We start from the raw sequence: 21,421 nt of genomic DNA on the forward strand, positions 1-21,421 counted from the left end.
TTATTATTTTGTATTTTTGTGTTTTATTAATATGACATTACAGGTACCATATGCTGTTCATTTGTACATCTCTCATAATAAGTACAATATATGAAATATATTAGTAAAAACTAAATTATTTTAAATAAATGAAAGGTTATTGTTGAAAATTAAGATAGCACGATTTTAGGTTTTACTTTGTTGACAACTTGAAAACAAAATTCTTCCTTTTTTTCCCTCTTTTTTTGTTTGGACGGCTATAGTGCTTGCATTTAAAAAATAAATTCAAAGTGAACAATAAATTTTATAAAATTTGGCAACGCTACATATGTTAACTATGTTACTGTGGAAGTAGCATAGTGCTTTGAAAATTTAAATATGTCTTAAAAGACCCAAAATTCTTAGTTTATATAATAGAGCAGTGGAATATTACCTCTTAATCTTTATTCTTGGTTTCTTAAGATTTTTCTTATAAATTTTCAAGCCTCCTTTTTCTCCCTAGACTCAATAATTTCAATTGCTTTATTTATTCTTTATGTATGTTTAAATTTAGTATTTCAATTCTTAGAAGAGATGTATCAAATTTTATATAGTCGTTATAAAGGTGAATTCTTCAGGTAGTATATTTCAAAGATGAGTGTAACTATTATCCATTACAGTGGGGAAAGGATAAAACTACTCTTTATTTTTTACTTTTTGATTTATGTGCACAAGTGACACTGCTACAATCAGTAGAGTTCATGCACAACTAATAGTAAAAATAATACAGATTTTTGTGATGGGGTTGAAAACATCTGTACATACATTGCGGTATGTTTAAGATTAGTATTTTTAAGACTGTATTTAAATACCGATAAAATGTTCTATCTTCCACAGAGAGAGGTAAAAGCAAAAGAAATGGCTTGAGGGAAACATCAGACATTTTGTCTCAGACATAGTGAATCTGATGTGATAGGAAGATATTTAAGTAGAGATGTCTGGGAGACAGAGAGCGATAAGGGACTAGACAGAAAGAAAGAGGTCAGAAACAAGAGAGATCTTTCTATCAGTATAGATAGAAAGCTGAGGGGGAAATGAGAGCCTTAACTACACGATTACAGAGATGTAAGAAACCTGAGAAAAGTCCATAAAATATAAAGGGAATTACCAGTGGCGCCCACCAATGCAGACTTTTTGGTACTAATATCATTTGTATAGCTTTTTGCAATTTATGAAAAGCTTTCACATGCGTTATATAATTGTGATAATGCACATGGTAAGAGTGATAATTATTATTCTTTTATAGACACTAGTGGTCTGGTCTATTGATTTAGCAGCTATATTTTAATAGGGTAAAAGTGGTTCTAAAGAAGTCCCAGACTTAACTACTCAAGAAACATTATGTTGGGGAATACATCTGAATGAAGGCTCTACTACTTTTTTCTTCACTTTAACGTCCACTTACCCCAGTCAAATAATATGTTAAATGGCCCCACATGGTCTACCTGTTAGCCTAAACTTCTCTGTCTACCTCTACTGCCAACACTGTCAAATTTCCCCAAATTTCTGAGCAAGTCTTCTTTACCCTCATGCAAATGTTTTAACTATAATAAAAAGGGCAAACAACTGTATAGCAATTAAATGCCATAGGTCTATTCTATGTTTTCTATGGACAATGAATCATTTACAATTTACAGCAACATATAAGTACAAGCTATTATCATTCTCATTTAATAGGCGAGGAAACTGAGGCACAGAGAGGACAAGTGATTTTCCCAAGGACACATAGCTAGTAATAAGAAATGAAAAAAATTCTTAAAAGAAAAGTACACATAATATCTTTCAGGTAATATGTTTCAAAGACTAGTTTAATGCATTTACTATTCTTAATGCACAAGCTTTATTAATTTTACCAATGTCGCTTGTGCACATTAATCAAAAAGTCAAAGATAGGCGTAGTTTTCTCCTTTTCCCACCATGATAGAAAATAGTTAAACTAGTCTTTGAAGTACATTGTCCATTCAGAAGCATTCTAAATATCCATCAACTGAAGGTTAAATAAATATATTATGGTACAGACAATACAATGAAAATTCGTCAGCAATTTTAAAAACGAACATGCAACAACATGCACAAAATATCAAAAACATTATTTTAAGCAAAATAATTCAGACAGATGAACACAGTTTTATTCAGTGTACATGAAATCCAAATTCAGGCAGACTTAAAACAGTTTTATGATTATCAAAAGTACGCAGCAGTTCTGGGAAGTATAGGAATAGGGGTAAAGGAAATAGGATATTAACGAGATAAAGAATTGCCCGGGGGAGAAACAAGAAGCATTTAGGATGGAGGAGGCGGAAACGTTTTGTATTTTATTCTGAATAGTGGTTACTCAAGTGTATACAATTGACACAATATCCAAAAAACAGTTAAGTTATGCACGATGACTACATCTCAGTAAAGAACAATTCTTCATTCATATAGCATTGGTACCAAACTCAGGTCTGACTGCTTGCTGCTCAAAGCCAATGTGTGAGAGACAAGTGTTGGTAGGAAGGGAAAGGTTGCTTTATTCAGGAGGCTGGCAACCTGGGGAGAAGCCAGAGTCATATCACAAAGAACCAATTCCCCACTGCTGATCAGAGTGACAAGAGCTCTTAAAGGGAATTTCAGGGGTGTGTAGACAGAGGGAGGGGACTACGAGCAGAACAGCACAGTCAGCTCCCACAATCATTTTGAAATTGGTCATCCAGTGGTCTGATCGGCATCATCTTGATTGCTTTAAACACAGTTAGTCTTCAGTTCCAGGGTTGGTTTTTTCCCATTTCCTTGAGACCAGTTCTTGGAATTGTGTGAGATGGAGCAGCTTACATCATGGCTACTGTCTGGTCATCATAGAGTTAACTTCTTCCACCCCGTGGGGATTTCACTATCTGCAAAACAGCTCAAAGGATATAGCTCGGAATATTACCTATAGCCCTTGAGGAGAAATTAAAGGTCTTTGACTTCGTTCAATAGCTAAACTATTATTATCTTGTTTTTTTCAACTGATTTCCTTTGCTTCTGAATTTTCTCATTTATCTGATTAAGTTTATTCTTTGACTAAAATTTTTCTACAGACGAGAGGCAGGCAGAGGACATGGGTTGGGGGGATCTGTCTTGGGAAGGCCCCATAGGGTCCTGCTCCATTATAATATAGATTCATAAATTTTAGTTTATTTCTGATACTCAATGGCCTGTTTTTCCCTCCATTATTGAGTTCCATAGGTGATTTTTTTCACTATAGACATGGTGTTTACAATACCACTGCTCTATTCAGCTCAGAGTACTATGTTAAAGAAGTTGATGGAGCATAAGAAATATTATAAATTATATTGATTGTAAGGTACCAACAAAGAAACTACTTAAAAAGTCAGAACTACAGAATGGTTAACGTTATTGGCCATAGAATAAAGACTTTCCATCAAAATCCTTGTTCTGCTGCTTAGTGGCTGTGTGATCTTTGGCAAACTCCTAACAATTTCTATGCCTCAGACCTCCTTATATGTTAAATGGGCATAGTAAATAATTTTTATCATTCAAAGATTCATAAACAAAAAACACTGTTTAAATTGACAGTATTTTACAAAGGATGAATAAATCAATCTAGTCTGGCCGTCAAGGCCTTTTGTGATTTAACTTATTCCGTATTAGCAGCTTATTCTCTTTTTCTTTATTATAAGAAGTTATTCTCTCTGTAGATTACATGATTTTATATATAGAAAACTCTAAAGAATCTATTAAAAATTTAGCGCTAATAAACAAGTTCAACAAAGTTATAGCCTACAAGTTTAAAATACACATGTAAGTCATATTCCTACACACAAGCAATGAATAATCTGGAAATAAAAACTAAATCAAGAAAATAATTGGATTTACCATAACATCAAAAAGAATTAAATGATTAGTAATAAAGACTTTATATTATATGACTCCATTTACATGAATTGTCCATAAAAAGCAAATCTAAAGAAACAGAAAATAGATTAATGATTCCTAGAGCTGAAGGTAGGAATTGGAATGGTGGCTTCTGTAGTGTTGATTAAGGTGTTTTACAAAGTTTCTTTTTCTTGTAATAAAAATACAATGGTCGCTCAGTCTCAGAGGGGGATTGGTTCCAGATTCCAGGATCTATAGATGCTCCCTTAGATAAAATGGTGTGATATCTGCAGGTTTTGCATCCATGGATAGGGAGGCTGCCTGTTTTTAAACTGATGCAGTGACGGATGCAGTATTCTCAATATACGAAGAGCCATTGAATCATACACTTCATCTTGGTGAACTGCATATTATGTGAATCATCTCTCAATTAAGCTGCTTTAAAAAAAAGAAAATGTAGATGCATAAATAACCACTATGCCCATTTTACAAAACGGGTACAAAGATGGGAACATTTAAAAAATAAAGATGTTTGCTTACTGTGGGAAGATGGAGATTAGAGAGAGAGAGATACCAATAAAAGGCAGTAAATGAACAATGAATACTGACGGGTACTGTGCTGTGAACTGAGGAGTGTAATTATCTCAAAACTCTTCATTTGAGGCCCAAATAAATAGTAGGCAGTAAACCTTATTACATGGTGAGATGACAGGAGTTTCAAAGTGCCTGGAACAGAGAACATACTGAAGGGATGGGAACTACCATTATGATTTTTGTATTGTGAAAACACGAGCAGAGACAACGACCTTCAGGACCACGAGGCTTCTGTGACCTGTTTCTTAGCTAAGGAACCGCAATGAGCGTTCTCTTCCTACAGCGTCCCCTCCAGGAAGCAAGTGGATGAGGGCTTCGGCTGCACAGAGTAGCAGCTGCAGTCATTAGGAGCACGGGATCTCTACTTAGACTAGAGCTATGGCTTTCAAGATGTAACATTCAGTAGATATACCTGGAAGGCTTACAAAGATACAGACAGCTGGGCCTCGGAGCCAGAGCTTCTCATTCAGTGCGCCGGGGTAAGGCCCAAGAATATGATTTTGTGTCAAGTTTCCATTTGCTGTTGCTGCTGGTGGAGGTCTGGGGACCTCACCTGGAGAAGCACTGCCCTGGAGTCTTGAAACTCAGCCCACTTGAAGGTTATAGAAAGAGAGATGGTGAGAAAAGCCAGCTGAGTTGACAGATTGACCATTGTTCAAGACGGAGATGGCTCCATGATCCACCCCTCAACCCTCATCCCCCACCCCTCCGACTCAAGGGCAAAAGCTGATTTCCAGGCATCTGCTGCTTAGCCTATTCACAGAGCTTTCCTGGTGAAAGTAGCAGGAAGCAAAATTTGACCTAAACACCAATGGGCTAAGCCCAGACTACAGATTTTTGTTCAATGCACCTCTCCCCTTCCTCCCTGCAAAAGCCATCTATATAGTGACTCATACAAAAATCAGTCCTCGTGAGTGCACTGTGTTAATTCTTCCCTGTTAACCATATCATTTGGGATACTAAATAAAAGTTTATGATTTAAAGATATATATGGACCTTTTTATATACACTTACTGACATTAAACAGCAGCTGGGAAATGCCACAATAATACATAACTGTTAAGAATTATTATTTAAAATTTAAGAGCTAAACTTGTACAAATATGTATATGTATACATATGTATGCTATGTGAGTATTGGCAAGTCACTTAAGATTTGTAAAATTGTCTGTGATTTTGGCCATAGTATTTATCTATTGTAAATTGTAAGGATTAGGTAAAATTATATGTTTTTATAATTATACCTTATGAATAAATACTGAATAAATATCATGTCATTGTCTAAATAATTACAAATTGTTCTGAAATGTTTAGCAGATCACGTGTAGCCAACTACATTTGGTAAGTATTTATAGAAATGTGATAAAACATTGGTATACAGATGAATAAAACTAAAATTTTTCTAGGGTAAAACTTTAATTTTGAGGTACAATAAATTGAAAATAGTTACTCAGCAGAAATCACAAACAAAATAAATTATGCAAAATAGATATATAATTAAATTGTAAATAGAGAGTAATTATAACCCAACATTAGAATATGGAAAGTTCTGAAAATAGTCATTATGCTAAACCTGCAATCCTGCAACATCTATTTGGTTCTTGTATTTCCACTGACACGAGAAATGAGCTTTAAAACCAAAGGTGACAACATCATGCCTGCCTGACACTCACTGTTTCATATTTATGATTTTTTTCTTTAAACCTATGTTCTTAAAACTCCTCTTACTTGCTTTTGAATCATTTTTCTCCCTTATGAAGTGATTGCTTTTTTAAAATGGTGATTAAATAGCTATTTTTTATTAATGGTATTTCATAATTCTCATAATTCATCCATTCTCAGTATTTGATGATATATTATAGCTATCTATCAATCTATCTAGATGTCTGCCTCTCTATCTACCTACCTACCTATCTATCTGTCTGTCTGTCTGTCTGCCTATCTATCTATCTATCTGCATATCTGTATCTAGACATCTGTATCTATCTAGATAGAGGTACGTGTGTGTGCGTGAGAGAGTGATGCGCTAAGGGAAGCCAGTGGGTTTGTGGAGAAATGTTAGCAGAGGGCTCAGCTTGTAGATTTCTGTATCTTCATTGCCCTTAAACAGAACAGTTTGTCTTCTATCTGTTTATTCATTTCCATACTTTTGCATAAAATTACTTGAAGAAAGAATACCCAGATGAAAAATGTTTGAAAATCATCTATTGTACTGAGGTATATAGTTGATTTTTTTTAACATTTTTTATTGATTTATAATCATTTTACAATGTTGTGTCAAATTCCAGTGTTCAGCACAATTTTTCAGTCATTCATGGACATATGCACACTCATTGTCACACTTTTTTCTCTGTGATTTATCATAACATTTTGTGTATATTTCCCTGTGCTATACAGTGTAATCTTGTTTATCTATTCTACAATTTTGAAATCCCAGTCTATCCCTTCCTGCCCTCCGCCCCCCTGGTGACCACAAGTTTGTATTCTCTGTCTATGAGTCTATTTCTGTCCTGTATTTATGCTTTGTTTTTGTTTGTTTGTTTGTTTTTGTTTTTGTTTTTTAGATTCCACATATAAGCGATCTCATATGGTATTTTTCTTTCTCTTTCTGGCTTACTTCACTTAGAATGACATTCTCTAGGAGCATCCATGTTGCTGCAAATGGCGTTACGTTGTCAGTTTTTATGGCTGAGTAGTATTCCATTGTATAAATATACCACATCTTCGTTATCCAGTCACCTGTTGATGGACATTTAGGCTGTTTCCATGTTTTGGCTATTGTAAACAGTGCTGCTATGAACATTGGGGTGCAGGTGTCATCCTGAAGTAGGGTTCCTTCTGGATACAAGCCCAGGAGTGGGATTCCTGGGTCATATGGTAAGTCTATTCCTAGTCTTTTGAGGAATCTCCACACTGTTTTCCACAGTGGCTGCACCAAACTGCATTCCCACCAGCAGTGTAGGAGGGTTCCCCTTTCTCCACAGCCTCTCCAGCATTTGTCATTTGTGGATTTTTGAATGATGGCCATTCTGACTGGTGTGAGGTGATGAAAATCATCTATTTTAGAAGATTAAGTTCCTTGTTGTTAGCATGCATCTGCATCTTACCATGTCCTAGCCCAAAATGATCAGAGGCTTGCAAAATACCAGCTTCCTCATGGCCTGCAAGAGTGTCACTAAACTCTTAGGATTCAATTTTCTTTGTATAACTGACACATTAAACGAGGTACAGAAACAATTACAAGTCTTTTTAATTAGAAAAAGTAAGCCGAAAATAAAGGAAAAACCCTCAGATGTAATACGTCCATTTAATCATGATTACAGAAATGGAGAGTTTCTGTGTTAGTAGAATTTCTATATAATTAAAGATAAGAGCCCTGATATCAAAAAAAAATCTAAGAATTTTTTAGATGCATCTTTAGGAGTAGAGCTTGCTGAAGATTAAATGTTACCTTTTCTTTTAATTCCAGAAAATATGTGGATTAGCAATAGAGCTACCAAACTAGATTCTGCTTCCATTTCAATAGAATACTTATTTTAAATAATTGAAACATAAATATTATTGTTAAATATCAAAGAAACAATAACTAATCTTGAGAATCACAAGCCATAAAATGGTGCTTTTCTTTAAAGCAAAAATGTCTGTAAGATTAAATACAGATACAGATACAATTTTATCTTGCTAGAATATTCATATTTGATTTTATTTGTTGAGTCCATTCTAAGTCATCAAAAGAAGCAACAGTCATTTTTTTTAATGAATGTTTAGCCATCAATGGTGACATTATATATATAACTCTCAATCAAGCATAGAGACTGACGTAGGGTAACTTCTTTAATGGGCTAAGGCTGGGCTCTGTGCAGGAGCTCTGGGAGAAGAGCATTTCAACTGTAGAATTAACTTGGCACCTGAAGCCAGTGATAAATTTACATTGTAGCTATACCCTAATTTGACAGAATAAACACCTGCCGTTAACACCTGTGCGGCACCAGAGCCTTGTGCAGGTGGGTTATAGTCTTAGCTTGGCCTTTTAATGAAGCTAGAAACTTCACTGTCAGCAACTGTTGGTTTCTGACCCTGACCCTGTGAACAATAGGATGCCATAACTCATATTCCTCCTCAAAAAAACATAGTCAATTAACCGCCAAGAGAAATGAAGGAGGTTTTTGACCTCAATTCCACAAGCACTTCCACCTTATTTCTGAAAGCATCCCACAGTCACCAGGCTGGCCACATGTGTGGCAGCGGAATTCCCTAGCAGGTGCTTTATGGTGAGCTAAAGCCTGGCTGGTAAGCAGGAGAAGCAGTTTAAGGGCACTAAAGCAGAAATTCAAGTGGCACAGCATAGTGGCTTGTCTGCTGGGAAATAAGACATCGGCAGATGGAGCAGACTAGAGAGCGGCAATCAGAGCTGTGGACCATCAAAAACTTGGGGAAGATACGGATACAGAGAGAAAAGCAAACTCTGCCAGGCTCTGCAAAATGTGACTAGCGTCACTGGACGATTCTCACGGGCTCTTGTGTAATTTTACCCCATTGATTATGTTAGCACAGCATTACACAAATAGATGAGGAAAGGTTGTTTGAAATCCTATTTGGTATTTTAAATTCAGAAGGCACTATGCAAGGTCTTGGCAGGAATCAAAATAAGAAGCAATCCATATTCTTAAGTACATCCCAGAGGGAAACGTGTGGCTTCCACAGGACTATATTCAATAACTATATTGATTATTTCTTCATCTACACACTTAGACTAGCACTGACAGGAAGTGCTAACATAAAAACACATTTCAGAAAATCTGATACACCGTAGTCAGCCACACAGAACCTTATTTCTAAAGGAGACCTGGCTTCCTGGGAAGAATTATGAAGACAACTGTGGCTGTACAACAGGGTGTCTGGAATAAACTATTTCATACAAAGTAGAGGAAATAGAAATTACTCTTAAATATTATGTGCAAAACCATTTAGGGGGACTGAAAATAAAATAAAGATAAATATATCAGGGTCTGGGTCTCAATGAATCCGACATTCAGTGATAAAGTTTAAATGTGGAAAGAAATAATTACAAGTGTACTATAATTGAGATTTCTCCAAATAGAAATTATTCAGGAAAATATATTTGGAAAGCACAGAGATAATGTTTGAACTAGGCCCTGAGTAATAAGTTACAATTTGCCAGGCAGAAAGGGAAGGCTACCATTCCAGGCACATCTAATGGTAAGTAGAAAGACACAAAATATTAAGTAGCCTACCACTCAATTCTTCAAGATGCTCCTAAAATGCTCTGCTTTTCTAGTGTCTTTGCAGTTCATATTATATTTTATAAGCTTCTACACTCTCTCAACTTTCTTAGCTCCCAAAGGCAAACGTTGCATTCCCTGTATCTAGCACAATGCCTCTCATTTAGCAAACGTTTGTTAAATATTTTAAATAATGAATAGAATAGTGACATTTTCACATTGGTCACTAATGCTTGCTTATGTCACAATCCATATGACAAAACTAGCTTAACATAAATGCTGGCTGCTCTTATGAAGAAATCTCAAAGTATCAGTGGCTTCACATAATTAAAGTTTATTTCTGCTCATATCACACGTTCCAAAGCAGGTGTACCTGATCCCACAGCTCGCCTCCAAGAGATGACATAGCGCTAAGGCATGTTCCGTTTTGTGGATGTTTTCTGTCTTCTCTTCATGGCTCCCGAGGTTATCCTGAGGATTTAATTACATTTCTGCCAGCTGGAAGAGGAAATGGGAATGGAGGGTTATGTATGATTTTTTTTTAAGTGAGTGGATTAAAAGTAATGTATATTCAGTGTGTCCTGAAGCTAGCTTGCAGAGGCTTCTGGGAGCCAGTTGTGCATGTCTCTTTCCAACTCTGTGCTCAGTTCATATTGGGACCTTGCAATTGGCCACAGTGACACTACTTAAACTGCAGAGATGGGCAAACTCTAAAAATATAGGCTATTATTACTATTATTATTATTATTCTTACTACTAATGTCATTACTTTACTTATTTTAGAGAGAGCCTACTTACCAACAAATCAGTCTTAATACTACTTCCATCCACTTTCTATAGATCCAGCATTATTAAATGAAATACAGGACACCCAGTTATATTTAAATTTTAGATAAGCAATGATCACTTTTTAGTATAACTGAGCATGTCCCAAATATTTCATGAAACATACTTATGCTAAAATTATATATTTGTCTGTTTCAAATTCAAATTAAACTGAATCTCATGTTTTGTTTTGTTTTGTTTTGTTCAATCTGGCCAGGTAAGATGGCCACATGAAGGGGTCCTGCGGAATGAAGTTCACCTGTGTGCTCCGGAAGACAGGACAGAGATTTTAGTTAACAGACAGTGGTATGTGTCACACTAACTTAAATTTCCTTGCAGGTATGTAGACTGAATGTCTTTCTTTTTGACACTCCAGATCCAATTTCCAACCTTCTTCATCCTGCTTTGCTGTCGGACGGTCCCATATGGATTCTATCAGTGTGCTTCATTGCCCGCCAGCTTCTGGTTGAATACAGTCATTTGGAGGCAGAAGTAGGAATCTGCAGAATCACATTGGGATCACAAGATTTAGTCCCTGGCTTGTCATCATTGCTTGACTCCACTCCCTTCCTGAAGCCACAATTCTGTTAGGAATCTCTTTCCGTAAAACTATCAAGATATATTTATTTCTCTATTATATGTAGATGGAAGTTTTTACGTCATCTATTTAGGACTGGTTTTTTCTGCTCCCTTGTTGGTAAGTATACTTAAAAATTTTTTTTTTGAAGTGTAGTTAATTTACAATGTTAATTTCAGGTGTACAGCAAAGTGATTCAGTTGGTATGTATACTTTTTGAAAGCATTTGCTGAAAGTCAGAATTAGGTACCCATCATTGTCCTCCTAGGAACACAGATAACATGGCTGCTAATCTTGAACACCCAAGTATCTCTGAACTTTCTTACCAGAAGAAACCACTCATTGCTCTAAAGGGATTTGTTGTCCCTTGAAAAAACACACAAATAAACAAAAAGCACCTTTCAGTGACTAACTCTGAGGACATTATCTCACGAGGGATATCATTTATCCCCAGAATTTACCCTTAGCAATACTGTTTTTCACAAAACAAGTATCATTTTTAGGGAGCAGGAGTCCTGGGAACATGAAGTAAGTGTATTCTAATGGGTTTGACAAAGTATGCTAGTAATCCAAGGTTTGAGAATCAAACTTCCCCATATTTATACCAAAATGGTTAAAAATGGTAACAAAATATCTGAACATGCACACTTAATGCACGTGCGCACACACACACAGACACACACACACACACAAATCTTTCACAGAACATGACTGCTATGCATAAGTAGCCTGCAGGTCCTATAAAACAAACACAAAATAACTAGACTTTTACTTCGGTGGTGTCAGGTAGGTCTTTGGTTTTACTGGCAAAAATGGACGCTTGATAAATTATAATTCTCAGCAAACTGCAATAATTTTTATGGTGATTTAATGTTTGTAAAAATGATGGAACAGAGGCAATTATGGGGCCAAAGGACATCACTAAATGTTATTAGTGAAGTTCTCCCTCTCGATTATCTAGTCAAAATTTTTCTTTTGTCATTAACTGTGCTTGAAAATTTTAACAGCTTGAGTGGAAAAACCACTATCTTACTCGAGAATAACTACTGATATTTTAAACAAGATGTATCGTGGGTTGATACTATAATTTGAAAATGTGAGTTAAATTAGCCTTCAGCTTCAATTCAAAAGCCATACTTGCTATGTTTTTTTTCTGACACTTTTTATTCAGAAAATAAAATTTAAATTGTTTATGAAAGTCATATACTGAAAAAAAGGATTTGAAGTTCTATATTCATAGTTAATCTGAAATACAGTTGGAATGACTGCATATCAATTTTTTATAATGTAGACAAATCTATTCCTTATATTTGATTAGGTTTGGATATATTTACAAAACACTACCCATTTTCTGAGATGTCAGATTTGAAATGAAATGCGTTAGACTGCCTCCAAGGAATATACCAGTAACTGGCGGTGTTCAATCATAAGCTTGTGACCATTGAAGGGAGATCATTTCATGGCCATTCTAAGCATTAACCATTTTGTTGGTCTCAGATATTTTCAAGACTGGTCCCATTAAAACATGAATGTCTTTATTCCTCCTTCTATGGCCCATCTGTAAAATGTAACTAATATTTGAACAGGCATTGTCAATCCCCCAAACATTCACTCAAGGTCATAATTTAGATAAAATTTATACAGGCACAAAGAAATAATCAAGTTACATGTTCTGATGATGAATTCAATGGAAGGCAGTAAAATTTACTAAAAAATGTGTGTGACAATGAGATTTTTCTCAGTTAAGTTTAAAAAACACACACAACTCTTTCCTATTTTGAATATTTGATTATCTGTGCATACAAATCCAATGACTCAGTCATTCAAAATGTATTGAAAGTATTCTGTTCAATACACTTTCTAGATTTTGTGTATATAATGAAAACAGTAGGTTTTATACTTTACTCAAAACTTTTTTCTTCTATATAAATCATGGTTTAGTATATATAACTCAGGAACATATCCACTAGGAAGCTCTCACTGAATTTCTAGAATGGAGTTAATAGCTTTATTTTGTGCTCTCAAAACAGCTTATCCATCATTCTATAACAGATTTATTATATTGCATGGAGGTATTTGTCTGTTCCACCAACTAACCTGTTGGTTAGGAAGGCAGGATTTTAATGATACATTTTATGCCTTTCTTAAAGAAAAGGTATTTTTGTCTCTTTTAAAAAATGGAATAACCTGGAACAGATGACAGAATATAGCAAGATATAAGTAAATGTCTATTTATTTTCATTTTTAGGCTGATCTGTTGTATTAATCACAGTTCTGGCAGAAAATAGACCTCACATTTAAGCTGGGTAATTTCAGAAGCCTTTGATCGGGACAGTTTACAAAGCTGTGGGGAGATATCAGCAACCCAGTAAAGGCTGGGGTAGAACCTTGGGACCGTCACCAATGGAAATTCATTTTCCCCCTGTATCTGAAAGACAAGCAGAGGATATATTTGGTGTAAACTCAAAAAAAGAGCTCTGTGGCGAGGTTTGCCTTGTGGGAATAATATCTCCATTTTACATGCCTCCAATTCTCCAGTTTCTTACATCTTCTTTCCATTCACTGGACTCAAATAACAGGGAGCAAATCTGTGGGTCAGCCTGCTGAGTGAGGAAAGGAGTAGACCGGAGAATGGTGAACTGTGAGTACATACAGACAGCAGAAAGTACCCTTCACATAATATGCTACGTATGTTATACAGGTGTCAATATAACCCAAAACTACCATCAAAAGAGAAAAGAAACACAAGCGCAAATCAAGGGTTTTAAGAAAAAACAATAACAAAAACAAAAACCTATAATCTTATATTTGAGAAACCGTCTGTATGAATTCATTTATTTTTCTTAATAAAATAATGCATGTTTGCTCTCTCTGAAAAATAAAAAGCCTTAGAAGCCACAGCAGCCTAGTATCAGTGAGGACCCTAGTGTCTAAATTATTGTCTTTAATACCACTTCTTACTCAGAAGGACTTGGGCTCCTTAGAACAGTGGCTGATTTCAGGTGTGATGCATAAATGCACAGGGTGTACCAGATGATTCCCGGTCTTGTTGTTGGGCCAGAAAGCACAGAAGGCAAGGTGGCTGAGACTTTGTAAAAAGGACACAAGAAATAAGATAGATGGACTACATAAATGTTAGTTTCTTCACTGTGATATTGTAACAGAGATATGTAAGATGTTGGGGGAAATTGGATGAAGAGCATAGGGGATCGATATGTCTCTTATTTCTTACAACTACATGCAAATCTACAATCTTAAAACTGATTTTTAAAAATATATATATAATGCTGTATTCATATATTGCAAAGAAAAAGAAAAATATGAAAAGAGAAGAAAGAGAAAGAAACAAGAACTCAGACTTGAATGGATTTCCATTTAACAGAGACAGGAGAGTTTGAGCATCAAAAAAGAATAAAATCTCCAGTTCTGAAAAGATATGAAAGCTCTGTAGATCCAAAGGTCCATAATAATACTTAAAGAAAAATGTAGAACCCCATTAAAATTTATTGGGACACCAATATTCTAGAAGATTGATAAATAAAAAGGAAGATTCAAATATTTATATATATTCACTTTCCTTGGTAAAATCTGTTTCAGGTTAACCAAATAGTCAGGAAAACTTGTTTCTATTTATGGGAATTGGACCTAAAAATACATCTTTTAATTATTATTTTGCAACCTATAATGAAATAATAGACCCTTGCAATAATTATCATTGTGAAAAGGAGCAGGACCCTGTGGGCTCCACAACCCCTGCCGCTTATTTATAGAAAAGCTGGCATTTCCCAGGCCCCCCTGAGTCATAGAAGAGCAGCCTCAAGCAGTCGATTAGGACAAGCCTGCAGGCACTGGGGGATGGCAATGACTCTAACCACCTATCGCAAGGGTTAAATGAGAGTATTCGTTTCCTTATAAAACTTTCATGGCTAAACAGAATCTTCGGAGATGTTTTTTTTTTTTTTTTTTGTGGGGATGCTAGGTCCGCTGGATTGCAGGCATTCTGATTAAAAGCAGCTTTCCTGTTTGTTGCCAAGCTGTTGCCTCCAGAACCATACTCCTGCCCCTCCCTCAAATAGATATCAATTACTCTTAGATTCTAAGCTCTGGAGGCAGCTGCAAAGAAGAAACAAGGACTGGTTAGAACCTGGCCAGTTCAAGATGGTGGAGGATTTGACTTCAGATGGAATTTGAGCCTCATTATACACTCATGGTAATACATTAACATGCTAACTGACACACCTCCCAGTGCCATGACAGTTGATCACTGCCTTGACAACAACCAGAAAAGCCCATACAAGGACTTAAAGACTTGAACAAGGACTAATTGGTTCCATCACACCTGGAATGAGGACATGACGGCAGAAGCCTCTAATAAAAGTCCACACAGTCTGACCCAGGCTAGTGCTGTCCCTACCAGCCGTCGTGGCTGACAGCTCCCCACCCGCGCACCTCTTCCTCACTCGAGTGCATTTTCCCCCGTCCTCCCTGCTCAAGCACTTTCCTTCCATTTCGCCTTCTGCACAATAAAATGGTTGTTCGCTTCATCCCTCCGCCTCTGCTGTGTGAATTATTTCACAGCCAGCAGCAGGACCCCACACTTTAGTGGGCTCCCTAATTTAGGGGCCCCTCCATCTGCTAACAAATGCAAGCTTAAAACTGTCGGGTTAGTGGTTGATGGGGAAATTTGTTTTGGATAAATTAGGCTGAAAATATCTGATGCTGTTGACGGAGCAGAGGACAAATAACACTGTGCAACTTCTGTTGTTGTACAATAGACTCCGAACCATACAACCTGCGAATTATTCTTGGCAAGTCAAAGAACCTAAATCTAATCAAATCGCGGCACCTAACTTCTTGTTTAGGGGAAAACGTTCCTCAGTGTAGGAAAAGGTTAAACAGTTCTGCAGAGGAGCCAATTACAGTCTGTGGGAAATTCCAGGACTGAAGACCCATTTTTGTCAGGGAATAAACGGCATGAAAAAGGAGAGAGACAAAACTGTTAAAATATTAAACATGACACATATCAACTCAGTAAAATGTATGAACTCTGATATTCTGAATCTAACAGTGTCTGAAAAACTGTATCTGATTATGTTTAAACACTTCTATCATAAAGAGTGGAAAATGAATTTAAGAAAAACGAAGAAAACACTTTAAATACTACATAAAATGAATTGTAAGCTATTTCAAGCAGGGAGATTGGGAGTTATTGCGATTATCTCAAAAACAACAAAAAAGAGAGAGAGGATGGAGGCTTTACCGAGCATGTTTGCCCCAACAAACTAATAGCCCTGGGTACCGCCTAACCTCACGATCGCGCAGGCTGCTTTGTTTCAGCCCAACCCTCCACCTCATCAGTGTCATAATTCCATCATCCCTCTACGGGCCCTAACTTTCTCACCTCACCTACAACCAATTAAAACTTGTGCACAAGCTGATCATTCAGCCCCCCATGTTCATCAACCCCTTCCCCACAGAAGACCCGAAGCTTGCGCCATCAGCGCGCACACAGGCACCTCTTGGTCTGTGGGGCCCACTGCTGTCTGGGGCAGCGCACCCCGAATAAACCTTTCCTTTCACCTTGCTTTGTCTTTGGCAAATTCTCTTACCACCTGCTCACTGGCCTCCCATTCTCTCCAACAAAAAAATCCCTTTCAGGGTGCATGCTACGAAAGTCAGAAAGTGAGCAATGTTATGGAGATTGCTCAATTGGAAGGGAAATGTTAACTTGAATTCACAGTTTGTTATAACAGCATTTAGCATAATGTATCAGGGCTAAAGAAAATTAATTAAAATATTAATACGATCTCATGAAAACCAGGTAATAATAATTTTATGAGGATTGGAATTGTCTGCTTGAACACATGCCTTTTTAATATATGTATATGCATTTGAGATAACTCTTGCTCTAAGATTTAATTATCTTCTTTCCTGGTGTCATCATCCACAGGGTCGGGAGAAGCAGTATACTCTGCTCCAACAATATCCAGCTGTTATATTGAAACTGCTTTTTGCTAAAATTATTCAGGACTCCTTGGTTCCTTATTTAGGAAGGAGAATTCAAAACGATCCTGAGATATCTTCCTATTGTCAGAAATCAAGGATTCGCTGACAGGTAACAGGATCTCATTGAAAACAACTACCTGGTCATCATGTACAGAGACGTGATATAGTGACAACTTGAGTTTCCCAAACAAAATAATGACAAGTAAGTGGATCCAGTTGGGTCTGTCTGTGTAAAGTAGTAAGTCTGTGATGCTCTAAGAAATATACAAATATAAATCGTGCTAGAAATAATCCTGTGTGCCCAATTCCTGCAGTAAATATGAGGGGGAAAATCACTCAAATGATAAATAAATTTGAAATGTTTGAAGTTGTAAAATCAATACAATATCTTTCTCATATAAGGAGGTTCAAGTAGATGTTATGTTGAAATGGTAATATATTTAATTTGTTTTGTTCCTACAGTGCACGAAGTAGTAAATTTTAGAAATATTCTCCAATATATATGGGCATGTTTCATTTTGTCTTTATATAGTTATTTATGTTTCAATTTTCTCATCTTTGTTAGTCAGTTGCAATTTTTTTGGATGCTTTCCATTGTGAGAAATTTTGTTCTCATTTACTGCTCTTTGTGGCTTACTGCTTTTATATTTTTAACTGTTATTTTGGTGGGGTTTGAATGAGAAATAATGTCAGGTGGCTGTCCATTCAATCATGTTTAGTGTATGAGTAGTATTTTTTTAAGAAATAAAATATTTCAGATAAAATTGAATCCATCTGTCAATTTCCCCCTTCTATCTCAGAAAACAAACAATATCATATAATTAGCTTATACTATTTCTGTCTACATTTTTATCTGTTTTTTTACTTACATAATAATCTTAAATAATAAACAGCATGTCACCTCCTGTTTAAGTACAAAAGTTTTTCTAGGACAAATACTGAATGATCTTTTCATTATTATACAAGTTACAACAAGATATATAGCTGCAAAACCAGAGATAGAGCTTTCAGTCTCTTTTGTGGCCTCATTTGAGCATGAAATGTGAGCTGGAGTAATGTGCAAATTTCTTGTTTAAGAAAATTAATTGGTCTGGTTTCCCCTCTTCTACCCTTTCTCTAAACTAGGGTGCTCAAGTGGAGGTGGCTGGCTTTATTAGAAGACTACAACCTCTAACTGCATACTACTTATTGGCTACATGTGGCTATTAGAATTAAAATTCTATAAAATTAAGACCATTTTTTAGCTACTTAAGCCACATTTCATGTGTCAATGGCTGCAAATGACTAGTGGCTACTGTAATGAGCAGTGCAGATAGATATAGAACATTTTTATCACTCAGGAAGTTCTACTGGTCAGTATTCTAAGAGCATAAAGAGTGGGGAAAAAAATGAAGGTAATACACAGGTCAAAGCCTGAAATGCTGCGATGCCTTATGGAGTAGCTCTCTCATTCCAGCTTACATTTCTGGACTGATTTCAAACTATTATGTGAAAGGGAAATAAAGATCTATCTCATTGAAGTCACTTGTTTTGAGGCTACTTTACCAGATCAGCAGAGCCTAAATATACACACACTTGCATACAGACATAGGTGCATATAAATACACAAACATATATATATATACATACACACACACATACATGTAAGTATGTTTGCATGTATGTATGTCTCTGTGTGTGTGTGTGTGTGTGTGTGTGTGTGTGTGTGTGTGTGTGAGATTGCTTGCAATCTTGTGAGTTGCCCAAGGTAAATTTCAGGACTAGCCCCTGCACACGGGAAGGAAGGAGAAACCAAAGAAAGAGGCAGATCACTCCAGACTGGTAGGTTGTAGTTTTCCTAAGCAAGGAAACTTACATAAGGAGGCTTGTCTTGGGCAGCTACAAGAAAAGTTGACCTCTACACCTGCCTGCCAGAATCTTAAATGTTGATGTAGAGGCCTTAATGGGGTTCAGTCACATGTACAGTGAAGAAGGCTGCATCCTTGAAGCACCTCTGGTTATGGGAACAGTGGGCAGAATGTACATTCCAAGAACAGTAAGGAGTCTACACTTGCCTGAGTCCAGCTTGCAGGCCAGCCAACCATCATGTCCTCTCCACGACCTCCTCCAAATCACCACCCCTTGTGACCAGTTCTTACAATCTTACATGTCTCCTTCTGAAATGTGCCCTGAGTTGGCAGTGGTTTTATCAGCATGGAGCTGGTTGGCTTGGTAATTATCTGGCTGTGTTGGAGGAAGATTCCACAGCAACAATATAATCACATGCAAGAGAAAGTGCAGGTTAAGATAATGCTCCCCAAAATAAGTTAACAGTTTTTTTCCCACCCAAACCTCATGATGCAATCAGTGGTCACATTCTCTTGACGACCTTCAACAAAGAGAGAGCTTCTGATCTTTAAGTATGCAAATGTCCAACTTCTCTAAATATTTCCAAGTTGGTTGTATGTTGATCTTTCATTTGTAGTTTTTTTCTCTCGTTTTTGAGAGCCTTTGGTCCCCATAGCCTCAGTGATACTTGACACTTTTAGTCAAGAAATGCTTTTCTTAAACCCCTGATTTTTCCCATGTGAGGGTGTTTCAGTTACACTTCCCATTCTTCTCACTGCAGAGTTTGTGAGTGCTGAAGAAGGCACTGAGCATGCTCCGGGGAGCTTTCCTCTTGCTGGGCAGGCGTGCTAGCAGACACGGTGAAGTCTGATCTCGCAGCGCTACACGAAAGATGTGATGGCACCAGCTCTGCCCCTCTGCATGTGGCCTGCCTTTGTGACTGGGTGGGCAGCGCACTTGGCAGCACACACAAAACCATGCCTTTCATTTACGCTTTAGCTGCCATTCAGCTGAATAGTTAAAATCTATCATTTCATCTCTTGTTTGGACTTTAGGAAGGGAAAAAAGATCTCATATCCTGTGTGACTAGGTTTAAAAATCTAATCTTGGTTAATTACCCATTGCCCTCACCACTCTAACTTGGATGCATGCATTTGAATTTTTGCTTCAACGTTTACATTCTTCATTTTCTCTTGTATGAATTTAGTCTCCCCAACTAGTTTGCATGTTTGCTAAGGACTATCCAATGGTTCTGCTACAAAGTGTACAAATTTGAAAAAATTAAACAATATAAATGTTCTCTAAAGTCAATAATAACAAGCAAGGTAAGATTTACTAGTGAGAGAGTCACATTCACAGTAAAAAATTGGTTAAAAAGTTAATTTTTAAGATATCACAATCTCTGTCAGCCTGTCAAATGGTAGCCAAGGATGTTGATAAAGTTCTTTAAATATTTTTATTAACATCTTAAACATCTTTAAACAGCATACTAAACTGTTTTTTCCAAATTAACTAAGATTTATTAAGCACCGATGTTGTGCCAAACACCATGCCAAGTTCTTTACACATATCACTCAATTTATTCCTCATAGCAATTATATTAAGTAAACATAATAGCTCCATTTTGTGGGAGACTAAGGCATAATTAGTAAGTAACTTTCCTAAATATATATGATTAGTAAGTAGACAGGAGATATTGAAATCCAGATTTGATTCCAGAGTATGTTCCTTGAACCAGTACAATATATTGCTTCATAAATACTTGATGTTTATATATATTTTTGGCCCCACATAAACATTAACGAAAAGAGGTGGGGAAGCTTTAAATAGCTGAAGAAGGGTTCAGAGCTCAGGGAGTTCTCAGGTGTGGTAGAGTGCATGCTTGTGAATGTGGTCAAGTAGAATGGGGAATTGGTAGTCTGCTATGTTAGAACTGAAGATAATGGTAAGAGGTGGTTATCTGGGTATGAGGGTGTGGCTGCTCTTGAAAGTCAAGATAAAAATAGAAAATTTGATTTGAGAACAATAAAAATTCACTGAAGAGTCTTATAAAAAAGGGCAAATTTTATGTTTAAAAAATAAAATTTTCAAAAAAATGTCAACTTCCTCTTTTCTTAGCATTCGTCATTGTCAGAATGAGTGTGGCAGAGGAGTCAGAGAGGAGGGCACACGGTGAGTGACATTCCCCGCAATTGCATGGTGATCAGTTCTGAAAACCGTAATTAATCTAGTGCTATTTTGTGGCATAAATGACAGCTTTAGCCAGGAGGAACAGGCTAATTGTTACACAATGATGAGATAAAAGCAGTTCATTGCAGAGTGATTACCTCTTATGCCTTTGGTGGCATAATGAAGCCACCAAAGGTCTAAAAAAAATTTTTATAACCTAAGAATTGCATGAAACTTTATGCAGATGAATTTGATGGTACCTAATTGGCATTATGAAATGACATTTGTAAATAAACATATG

General features: G+C 36.5%; 1 long non-coding RNA gene across 3 annotated transcripts in view; it reads left to right on the forward strand.

Annotated features, from left to right (window-relative positions):
- The first annotated feature begins 10,047 nt into the window (after positions 1-10,047).
- LOC140698924 (uncharacterized) overlaps positions 10,048-21,421 on the forward strand; it is a 30,952-nt gene continuing 19,578 nt past the window's right edge. For 2 of the 3 annotated variants that reach the window (XR_012076935.1, XR_012076933.1), the window contains exons 1-4: positions 10,048-10,131; positions 10,918-11,238; positions 17,069-17,326; positions 21,070-21,123. This is a non-coding gene — a long non-coding RNA (uncharacterized lncRNA). The remainder of the gene's footprint in view (positions 10,132-10,917; positions 11,239-17,068; positions 17,327-21,069; positions 21,124-21,421) is intronic. The other variant, XR_012076934.1, reaches the window with a different exon arrangement.

This window comes from Vicugna pacos, chromosome 10, assembly GCF_048564905.1.
Source record: "Vicugna pacos chromosome 10, VicPac4, whole genome shotgun sequence".
NCBI lineage: Eukaryota > Metazoa > Chordata > Mammalia > Artiodactyla > Camelidae > Vicugna > Vicugna pacos.